Raw genomic sequence first — 10,914 nt, 5'->3', positions numbered from 1 at the left:
TGGACTAGAGAGGTGAGAAAGGAGTGGGCTTTCTAATAGGAATGGGTAGGCTTTGTTTGATACTATTCTTTGCTCATTGGGCAGACCATGAGGTAGAAGACAGAGTGAGAGCCAGCAACAAGGCTTGCAGGGACACTCCAAGGCCAGGGAGTATGCTGGCACCGTGGAGTTGTCCTTTCATCCTTTGACTCCTTGGAGAGAACACCTATGCCAGCCAGGACACATAACAGAGAGACCAGGGGAGATAACTGGTGTATCTGTTGACTTTATTTTTTTTAATCATTTCCTCAGTTCTGTCTCCTGGAGGTATTTTTGATCCTCTTTCCCCTCTTCACCAAGTCTTCACCTTGTGTGTGCGCCTTGCACAGGGCAAACATTCCCATCACCTGTTCTTCTCCACCATCTTCTTTTGTCATTACTGATTATTCCTTGGTCTCTTCTGCTTCTTTTAAATCTATTTCATGTTCAAATACTGATGCTGTTCTTAGTTTGCTGAACTTACAATCAGTTCCCTTGAGTTTCCCTTAATCTTGGTATCTTATTCAACTTATGTTGCTTCTTTTCTTTCCTCTCTTAACCTATTCCTTACATTTTTATCTTCTGACTTGGTCTGTTCTTAAGCAAGCTATTGTTTCTCTCTCTTTTAAAAATGATCTTTGGATCCTTTGGTTCCAACTATCATTCTGTTTCTCATCAAACATTCCTTTCAAACCCATTTGAGTAAATTGTTCATTCTACATGTCATACCTCCTTCTATTGAACTTTCTTGATCTTTTTTCAAGATCCATTTTTCTCCTCTTCATTTAACAAAAAGTGTACAGTTACCATTACCAACAATTTATCTTATGCTAAACTGGTGTCCTTTCCCCCTATTCTCATTCTTGGCTCGTTCTTCTGCATTCAGTGTTACAGATAATGCTATGTTTTTGATGTTGCTTCACCCATTCAGCTTTATTGGTTCTGTAACACTGAATTGTGTATTTCTGTTCCATCTTCTTTGTTCTTCACAATATGTATGTTTCCCTAATGGTTCTTCACTCATGGAAAGCTATTATTCAACCATAAATTGAATAAAATTGGCTCTCCTCCTAAAACCTTTTCTGTCTTTTAAACTACCTTACTATCTATCTCTGAGCAATTCTGTAATTCATTCTATAGAGAAAGTTGATACTTTGGAATTACGTCTGATAGTTCTCATTCTTTTGCCCTAGGATTTCTGGTTTTGCTAGATTGTGTTGGGTTCTCTAGCTCCCCTTGCTTCTATGGTTCTCCAGCTCCCCCTACTCCTACATCTCCACCAACCATAACTAACAAATTGACAACCCTAATATTCTTGTTAACACCCCACACCCCAACACACACACACACCCTTGAATCTATCTCCATCTAGCTCCTGGTTGCCATCTCTGTTATTTATCCTCTCTATTTATCCTCTCTTTTCAACCTATTTTTCTTCTCTGGCACTTTCCCAGGTGCACATAAGCATGCTACCATTCTTAGAAGAAGAAAAATACATTGACTCAGCCTGCCTCTCCAGCATCTGATTTCCCTTCGAGCTCATGAAGTGTGCCACTTACTCCCACTCTCTTGACTTTGTTCTTCCAACTCTTCTCTTGACTCCATACAATCTGGCTTCCAACCTCCTCGCTACACTGAAACTGCCCTCACCTAAATCACCGAAAATCACTGATAAATCACTGATAGAATCAAAGGTTCATCCACCTTGACCACAGTGCTACCTTTGATACAGTTGATGATAACCCTTTCCTGCTGGACTCTCTTCATGCTCTACCTGTCCACAATTGTCTGGCTCCCTTTCCTAGCTGCATAATCATCATATAGAGGTAAGCTCTCATCTTCTTTCCCTCTTCATTAGGATTCTTCAGGGATCTCTTCTCAGTCTTATGCTGTTGTTCACATGTGAGCTGTTGACCACATGTGAGCACTGTAAGATATTCCCCTCAGGGGATGGAGCCGCTCTGCAAAGAGCAGAAGGTTTCAAGTTCCCTCTCTGGCTTCTCCAAGACAGGACTGAGAAAGATTCCTGCCTGCAACTTTGGAGAAGCCGCTGCCAGTCTGTGAAGACAATACTGAGCTAGATAGACCAATGGTCTAGCTCAGTATACGACAGCTTCCTATGCGCCCCCTTTGCTCCCAAGCCTCAGCGCATCATTTCTTCCTGTACAACACTGTAAAGACACAGCCTTATCTGTGTCTTCTTCCCCCAGATATATCCCTTCCTGTATGACCATTTGTTACTCGTGCACAATGAGGAATACTGGATCAATGCTGATCCGATAATGATTTTAGATAGATAGATAGATAGATAGATAGATAGATAGATATAGATATTGGCACTGACCCAACATTTTACCAATAATGCTATTGGATCCTTCCCCCATTGTACATTTAAAGTGACTCACTGCCACCACCCTGGGTCGCTACCACCCCCATTGCTGCCACCGGCCATTGCTCACTTTGGTCCTCTGGCTAGCCTGATGGCCGCTTTTCCCAGTCGCACTGCCACACTGGCCCCATTGCTGCCACTGGCCCAATGGCCAATATTCAGGGACATGATACTGGGCCTCTATTGGAGGCCTCCAGCACTGATCCCACTGCTGCCACCAGTTGCTGCAATCCCAGGCCTGTGGGCCCCAGTGCTGCTGTATATGCTGCTCTCTTGGGCTGGCAGGCCTCCAGCACTGCTGTGGCTTCAGCAGCACCGAAGGCTGTTCTGTGTACAAAGTGAGGGGACCATCAACCGGGGAGTGCAGGAAAGATCATTTTTAGAAGGTAAATGCCATATTTGGCACTTGCCCTTTTGGGAATCCCCAGGAGGCATAGGGCAGTGTGGCAACTGTAGTTCCTCTAAGGAATGCAGCCATGGCTTCAATCCCCACAATGCCCTGTGCCTCCTGGGCAGTCTCAAAAAAGCAAGCACCAAATATGGCATTTACCTTCTAAAAATGATCTTTCCTGCACTCCCCCACCTTCTTCAATCTTCAGTGCCACCCACTGGTGGGTTCGAATGTTTGGCTGGGGTTGGGGGGTAGGACTTTAAGGGCAGGGGAGGGTGCACTTACTCCTCCCCCTGCTTTCCCCCCACCAGCGCTGGTGTTAGGTAAAATCCCTTGGTGCGGCAGCGTACCTCCCTGCTGCCTCTTCTGCCAGAAGTGGCCAGAAGTACTGGGCGCACGCGCATGATTCCTCTGGTCTTTTCTTGAGTGACATTTGATGCTATCCCTCTCACCTCCAAATTCTCTATCATATATCATGTTTATTAGGTAGGGGCTCTAAACAAAGTTAGTACATACCTGTGGGGAATGTATGAAATTGTCCTGATCTAAATTACTCTCCATATTTTGGGCTTCCAATCTACCTGATCTTGTTTATGGAGCTGAACCAGTGTATTAGTGATCTAACAATAGTCAGTTTAATATCCAAACCTTGTTCAGACCACTGTACATGTACAATTTTCCATAGTTTTCATACAAATATGACAAATATTAATATACCACTTTTCTACCAAAGTTCCCAAAGTGGTTTACATAGATATAAATAAAATGGCTTCCTGTCCTCAAAGGGCTCACAATCTAAAAAAAGAAACATAAGGCAGACACCAGCAACAGCCACTGGAGGGATGCTGTGCTGGGGATGGATAGGGCCAGTTGCACTTCATCGGCTCAATAAAGAGAATCACCACATTAAATAAAGCCTCTTTGCTCGGTTAGCAGAGGGCTTTTCCTCTTATTTGCTGATTGGTTACCAATGTGCATGAGTGCATATTAAATGATCAAAACACCATGCAAAAAGAAATCTCGATGCAAACACACTTCCTCCTGACAAGAGCACTAATACTCTTGATAAATATTCTGGGTGGTAAGTAGCTACTTAGTTGTACTAAATAGCTAGTACAAAGCTATTTAGCCACTAAAACGTAAATAACTTCCACTGTTAGGCAGCTGGGCACCCAGTAACATGTTAACGACTGCAAGTGCTTAAGTATAGGGTACATTACTGGAATGCAGAGCATCTGCAATGGCAGTATATGCTGCTTTTAAAAAATGGTTTTTAACATACAAGTTAAAGTCCTGCATGAGAATAGCAATAGCAATAGCACTTACATTTATATACCGCTCTATAGCCGGAGCTCTCTAAGCGGTTTACAATGATTTAGCATATTGCCCCCAACATTCTGGGTACTCAGAATGTACTCAGAAGATCACACCTCGGAAGCTTCAAACTAGAGCTACCGCACAAGTTTAGTTTTAGTTTGTTTTAGTTAGCTAAATGCCCACATAATAGACGTTTTTCCTACCTTGATAAAGCTCCTGTGGTAAGAAGCTGCTAACAGAGGAAAGGGACACCACAGAATGTAGCACTCCACTGGATCCAGTTTAGAGCAGCACAGCCCCTGTAGCAGAGTCCACTATTTGTACCATAGTAGACTATTGCATCCATAGGAACATAGGAAGCTGCCATATACTGAGTCAGACCATAGGTCCATCTAGCTCAGTATTGTCTACGCAGACTGGCAGCGGCTTCTCCAAGGTTGACAGCAAGAATCTTTCTCAGCCCTATCTTGGAGAAGCCAGGGAGGGAACTTGAAACCTTCTGCTCTTCCCAGAACAGCTCCATCCCCTGAGGGGAATATCTTACAGTGCCCACACTTCTAGTCTCCCATTCATATGCCACTAGGGTGGACCGTGCTTAGCTAAGGGGACAAGTCATGCTTGCTGCCACAAGACCCTGTCCATCCAGAGCCAGTACATGATCTATTTCTCATGTAAAACACATGGCATGTTTTCCTGTTGCTTGGTAGGAACCAGAAACCATAGGTGTTGCATTCTAACTGAGGATTTGATGAGTAGCTAGAGTGATTCTGCCTGGCTTGTTCGCAAAAGCAGAAATATGTTCCTTTAAAATATCGGCCACTGAAGTACCTGTGCTGCTGATGGTGCACTGTCCATCATATCATGCTCCATGTCCTTTGCGTTTTCTGCACAAAAATCAGGCAACAGCCCTTCTGCCATCTCTTTAGTGCATGCAGACAGGATCAGGTTCTCTCTTCCAAGTGAAGGTTACAGCATTTTATATATTTAAGGACAATAGTCCTGAATAAAACCCATTTTGTAAGTTTCAGGACTATAGCGCAAAAATGAATCAAGTAGATCAGTTTTGCTGTAGCTGCAGGGTAGAGCATATGCTTTCCATGCAGAAGTTCCAGATGTAACTTCTGACTCTCCAGGTAGGGCTGGGAAAGACCCTGATCTGAAACCCTGGAGGCCCACTGCCAGTTAACGTAGACCAATACTAAGTAATATTGATCTCTGTACAAAACTGTTCAAGGCTGTTCACACAAGAAGCCCTACTCAGGCTTGCACAGCCCTACAGGGTAGGGCTGTTCATGTGGAGTGACGGGATCAATCCCAATTGTGGTGCTGCCCTGTTGGGTAGCCCGAGGTCTCCCCCACCCCGCCGAGGGCTATTACCAAGGTATAAGGGCACAAGTGTGCCCTTCCACCCTGGTCCCCCATTGTGTGTCTGCTTGGGCTGCCTGCAGCCTGAGCAGACTGTGGGGAAATCTTTCAATGCACCGTGATCCTTGCACCGTGCATCGTGGGATTTGTGGGGGCCAAGATGTGTTTCCCCAGCCTCCAGAATGCCGTGCTGCTTGCCTTGCTGCTTGTGTGTGCAGCCAAGCAGCACAGTGAGAGGATCCCTGTGGTCGTGTGGAGGAAGGCAGGTATAATCTTGGCTCCACCCCACCCCAGCCCTTCCTAGCCACCAGAAACTATTTTATTTTATTTTATTTTTACATGTATCCTGCTTTTCCTCAAAGGAGCCAAGAGGTTATGTTTATCCTCACAACAACCCTGTGAGGTAGGTTAGGCTGAGAGATACATGACTGGCCCAGAGTCACCCAGTGAGTTTCATGATTGAATGGGGATTTAAAATCAGGTCTCCCCGTTCCTAATCCAGCACTCTAACCACTATGTGTGAATGACCTTTTCTTCTGTTCTAAGTAGTTAATCTTGCTCACTCATTGCATATTAATGGACATTTCTACAATTTATTGGTATTAAAAAATTTGAGCATTATTACCATAACTCCTTCCTGGTGTATTGATCATATCATTTGTGTGTGTGTGTTTCTGCAAATCAAATATGTTTTCTCTGAGTACATAGATTTCTTAATAATTTTGTAAATTCACCATAGGGCTATGTCTCTTAATTTTTCATGGCATCTTGATCAGTGTGATAAAAGTTATACATTATGATGACTGTTTCAATTGCTTTGTAATCAATTCCTGCTGTCTTTTCTTCTGATCCCATGAGTAGAAGCAGCAGATTCCAATCAATTATTCCTTCTCTCCATCATGTTATGATAGTATCCTAAATAAAAAATATTTAGACTGCAATCTATAAATTGCATGCGTTAACTTTGTTGGCTGACATGATGGGCAGGGATTCATTGACAGGATCAGAGCTGTGTTGAAGCAGGGAACCTTCAGAGTAGTTATGCTGCAGGCTTGATGGGTAGGGCAGATCTGGGAGTGCGGGAGATAAGGAAGCAATTTTTTACTTCTCTCCCTGAAAAAGCACTGTTTGTTGCCAGAATATATGTCCGTCATGTCAGTCACTGCATATTTATTTTGTGGATAGCATTGTCTATGTATTACTAAGGTGTAAACTCCATGTTTCATACTTACTAGTGGTGAAGAAAGTCATCTTTGGATCAGATATCTATAATTCAGTCATATGAAACCAGATGAGCAAAATTGACCTGGAATCTGCAACATCTCTTTTCCTTAAATTTATTTACTTCAGTAAGGATTCTTGATGACTTTCCTTTTCAGAATTCATCCTCAAACTATAGCCAGCCTGTGGAGCAAAGAAGAACAATTATTACCATTGTTATGTATGCAGAGCACAATCAGAATTCATGGCACATGAGAGAGCAACATAACCAAAACAAACCAAAAACCTCTGTCCCAAGGAGCCAAAAGTCTTCGTTTAGAATGAATGGTTGAAGGTGGTAAAGTGAAGGTCACAGGCAGGAGTGCAAGAAAATATGAAAGCAGAAAAATAGGGAAGGGCAATGCCATGGAGGGCTTTGAAGGAATGATCTGGGAGCAGAATGATCTGGGAGCAGATCATGGAATGATCTGGGAGCAGATAAGAAGCCAAAGAATGATCTGGGAGTAGACAGGAACATAACATTTTAGGAATTAGGGAAGAATATTACATGATATTCTTCAACCAAAGAGTCGGTATGAAAACAGAAGATTAGAAAGAGAAAGAGAAGGTTGCCATAGGTGAGATGAGAGATGAACTGCATTTTTGCTGGAAGTGTCAAGAGGGAGAGCAGCGGTTCCCAACCTTTTCCTTTATATGGACCATAAAGTTGTGCCGACAAGTCAGTGTCAACTCCTGGTGACCACAGAGCCATGTGGTTTTCTTTGGTAGAATACAGGAGGAGTTTACCATTGCCATCTCCTACGCAGTATGAGATGATGCCTTTCAGCATCTTCCTATATAACTGCTGCCCGATATAGGTGTTCCCCATAGTCTGGAAAACATACCAGTGGGGATTCGAACCAGTAACCTCTTGCTCCCTAGGCAAGTTACTTCCCCACTGCACCATTAGGTGGCTCATATGGACCATACATCATCATTAAAAACTTTTGCAGGTCACTACATAAGCAAACCATTTAAAATATGTTAATCACAGCCTGTATATTAAGCACTATTAAAAACAGAGCTATTTCTAATGTATTATGCTTACCCAGAAACTGTGAATTACATTGCGAATAATAATATAACATTGAATATGATGTATAAGAGGTACATGAGATATAATTAAGTTATCATTTTTTCACTCCATGGACCACCTGCAGTAACCTCACAGACAGGCGTGGAGCCAGCTGAACAGCGGCCTGGGTCCAGCCCTGGCTGGTGGCCCCTCTAATGATGTCCCGTGTTTGTGACGTCGTGCACACAGGGCATGGCTGAGCCCCGAGAGAACTCCCCTACCCCCGCGCCCGGGCTACAGGGAAGCCTAAGCGTGACTTCCCTGTCCTTTTCAGGCAGTGTTTGCTGCCTGAAGGCATCTATTTCCCTTTCTCTCCCTCCAGTGAAGGAAAATAGCTGCTTTCAGGCAGCATGCTCTTCCTGAAATGACAGGGCAGCACTTGCTCAGGGCTCTCCGGAGCCCGGGCATGGGCAGGGGTGTTCACTCGGGGCTCTTCTGGAGCCCAAGTCACACACCCCCTGTGGGCGCCAGCGACCCCTTCCTTTGGTGGCCTGGGTTCTTTTAACCCATCCGCACAGTGGTGGCTCTGCCCCTGCTCACAGACCACCATTGGTCCACAGACCACAGGCTGGGAACCACTGTTGTAGAGAGAAAAAGCAACATGATTTGGAAACAGATTAGATATGAACACTAAAAGAGAGAGAGGCCAAGATAAACCAAGGCTTTAAGCCTGTTCAACAAGATGAATGACAACATTGGATAGGGACTGGATACAAAGAGAGAAGGGTCTGTGAGAAAAAATAGGCAATTCTGTCCTGTACATATTCTGAGTCAATGATGAAGCATCCAAGCAGAAATGCTAGATAGGCAGTTGGAAGATATGGGATGTGATGGAGAGAGAAAGTTCTGGGGTACAGAAGCAGAGCTGGACATTATCAGCATATTGGTTGTCATGCCCCCAGCCCTAAGTGGTAGCACATAGTCTGATCCTGATTAGGGTTCAGTTGGGTAGGAAAAGCCAGCCTCAGACCTGACACCAAGTTGGAGCCTGAACCTTCCAACTGGGAGACCCCAGAACTGATGACTTCAGTTGGAGGTTTCTGGAGACCCTGAGGTCAGCACACATGGAGCCTGAGCCCAAGTCCCTCAGTGAACCATACTCCTCCACCACCCATACCTCATGCTCCCCCAAGTCTGCAAAGCAGCACCATCAATGGACCAGGTCAGGAGACCTAATGGAATGGGGAAGTACTAGTCTGTGGACCAGAACCTTTCAATCTCTCTGCTCTCCAGGCAAGGGGGCCCTATCCACCCCCAGCACAGTACCTCCAGTGACTGTTGCTGGTGTCTAGCTTATGTTTCTTTTTAGATTGTGAGCCCTTTGGGGACAGGGATCTATCTTATTTATTATTCCTCTGTGTAAATTGCCCTGAGCCATTTTTGGAAGGGCAGTATATAAATCAATCAATCAATCAAATAAATAAGGGATGTGGAGCCTGGAAGGGGAAATCTGAGCCTGAAGGTATTTAAGATCTTCTGGCATTTGTTGGAGTAAGTTGTTCACTGGGAGCTATCCATGGTGCTGCAAACCCAACTACCCTGCTCTGCAGGTTCCTGATTTCAGGATAGGACACAGGTGGTATTAAAAGCCATGAGTCGGCTTATAGAGAGGGAAGAGCAGCAGGCCAAGAACAGGTCCCCAAGGGACCCCAATGCAGAGATGAAAAACAGAGGAATAGCTGCCGCCTGTGGAAACACTGAAACAATGGTTAGACCAGACTTGCACAGCTTCTGCCTGTTGTACCTAGGTGGGTCAGGTGTTGCAGAAAGCACACTGTGGGAGCAGGGAAGGTGAAGTTGCCTTATTTATTTATTATTTCTCTGTGTAAACCACCCTGAGCCATTTTTGGAAGGTGTCATATCTGTTAGCTTGGCTAACCCAACAGGATTTACAACCCCCTTCAGCACTCCCACTGTGAGATAACAGAAAGCAGCAGCGAAACTGCAAGAAGGAAAAGAAAAGAAAGGGCTCACAAAGAAAATAGTAAATGAATTAAGTCCCTTGAACTGAACTAGGTACCCCCCTCTAACAATAACTGAATAATAAGTGAAAAGAAAACACAAAACAAGGACACCAGAACCAGAGCGAAGGACACCAGAACAAGGAATTAATGGAACAAAGCAGGAAAGCATAAACAAGGCAAACTGGAACTTGGAAAAGTCTGGAATTCAAATAGCACACTGTCTGCGGCCAGTGAAAGTTGCAAACAGCATCTCAGCAATTGAGAGACTGCTAAATATATATGGCTCAAGAGAACCAGCAGCCAATCAGGCTTCCCTGAGTCAGCACTTAGGTTTCCTCTCTAGTGATCTCCTGTGCCTGCATGACTTCCACTGAGCCTCCCTCTTGAGCTGTCTTCTCAAGACAGGTGAAATCCTAGGCTCCTCCCCATCAGAAATCATGTCTGGTAGCTGTTGCGAATCCTCAGCTCCAGAGTCTGGTCTCCCTGCCAACTCCTGTTGCTGTGCCTCTGAGCCCTCACTAGCAGGCAAATCCTCCTGCTCTGACTCCTCTGAGTCAGAAGTCTGAGCCATGACAGAAGGGCAGTATAGAAATCGAATGAATGAATGAAGTCAAACTAGCAGGAGGTCAAGAGCCAAAGATTGTTCTGGTAGGGGCAGGCAAGTCAGCGTCAAAAAAGGCAGAGGGTCAGTCCTTTAGGAGCAGGCAGGGTTGCAGTCCAAAAACAAGCAAAGGGCCAGAAGCCAGGGAAACCAAGAACAGGAGCAGAATCAAGGTAGCACACATCCACAACAAAGTTGCTTCAGCAAATGGTGGAGGCAAACTGAGCCCTTAAATACAGAGCCAGCACTGCAGCCCCACCCAAGCCTGGAATGTCTTAAAGGGGCTGCACCCTATTTCTTAAGTGCTGGTTGCAGCATAGCTGGGTGGCTGCTGGTGGGGATTGGGGTGCTTTGGGTTCATCCTCCAACATAGAGGACACAGGCAAGGTTGTGTTGAGGGGGTCAGTAGGTGTTGGCATTTCCACTGGTAGGGCCGAGAGCCACACAAAGCTTGCCTCATTCCTCTTGGTCAGAATCAGGCTCGGGGTCATAACCACTTCACCTCAAGAGCACCTGGTGTTGAGCTCAAGGGTC

The 10,914-nt window shown here is 45.0% G+C and overlaps 1 long non-coding RNA gene across 19 annotated transcripts in view; it reads right to left on the bottom strand.

The window, feature by feature from the left end:
* Positions 1–3,410: 3,410 nt before the first annotated feature.
* Positions 3,411–10,914, bottom strand: part of LOC128322769 (uncharacterized) — a 46,023-nt gene continuing 38,519 nt past the window's right edge. For 17 of the 19 annotated variants that reach the window (XR_008305968.1, XR_008305965.1, XR_008305974.1 and 14 more), the window contains one exon: positions 3,411–6,884. This is a non-coding gene — a long non-coding RNA (uncharacterized LOC128322769). The remainder of the gene's footprint in view (positions 6,885–10,914) is intronic. The other 2 variants (XR_008305960.1, XR_008305967.1) reach the window with 2 other exon arrangements.

This window comes from Hemicordylus capensis, chromosome 4 (assembly GCF_027244095.1).
Source record: "Hemicordylus capensis ecotype Gifberg chromosome 4, rHemCap1.1.pri, whole genome shotgun sequence".
NCBI classification, from domain to species: domain Eukaryota; kingdom Metazoa; phylum Chordata; class Lepidosauria; order Squamata; family Cordylidae; genus Hemicordylus; species Hemicordylus capensis.
This window is presented reverse-complemented; position numbering and strand designations above follow the sequence as displayed.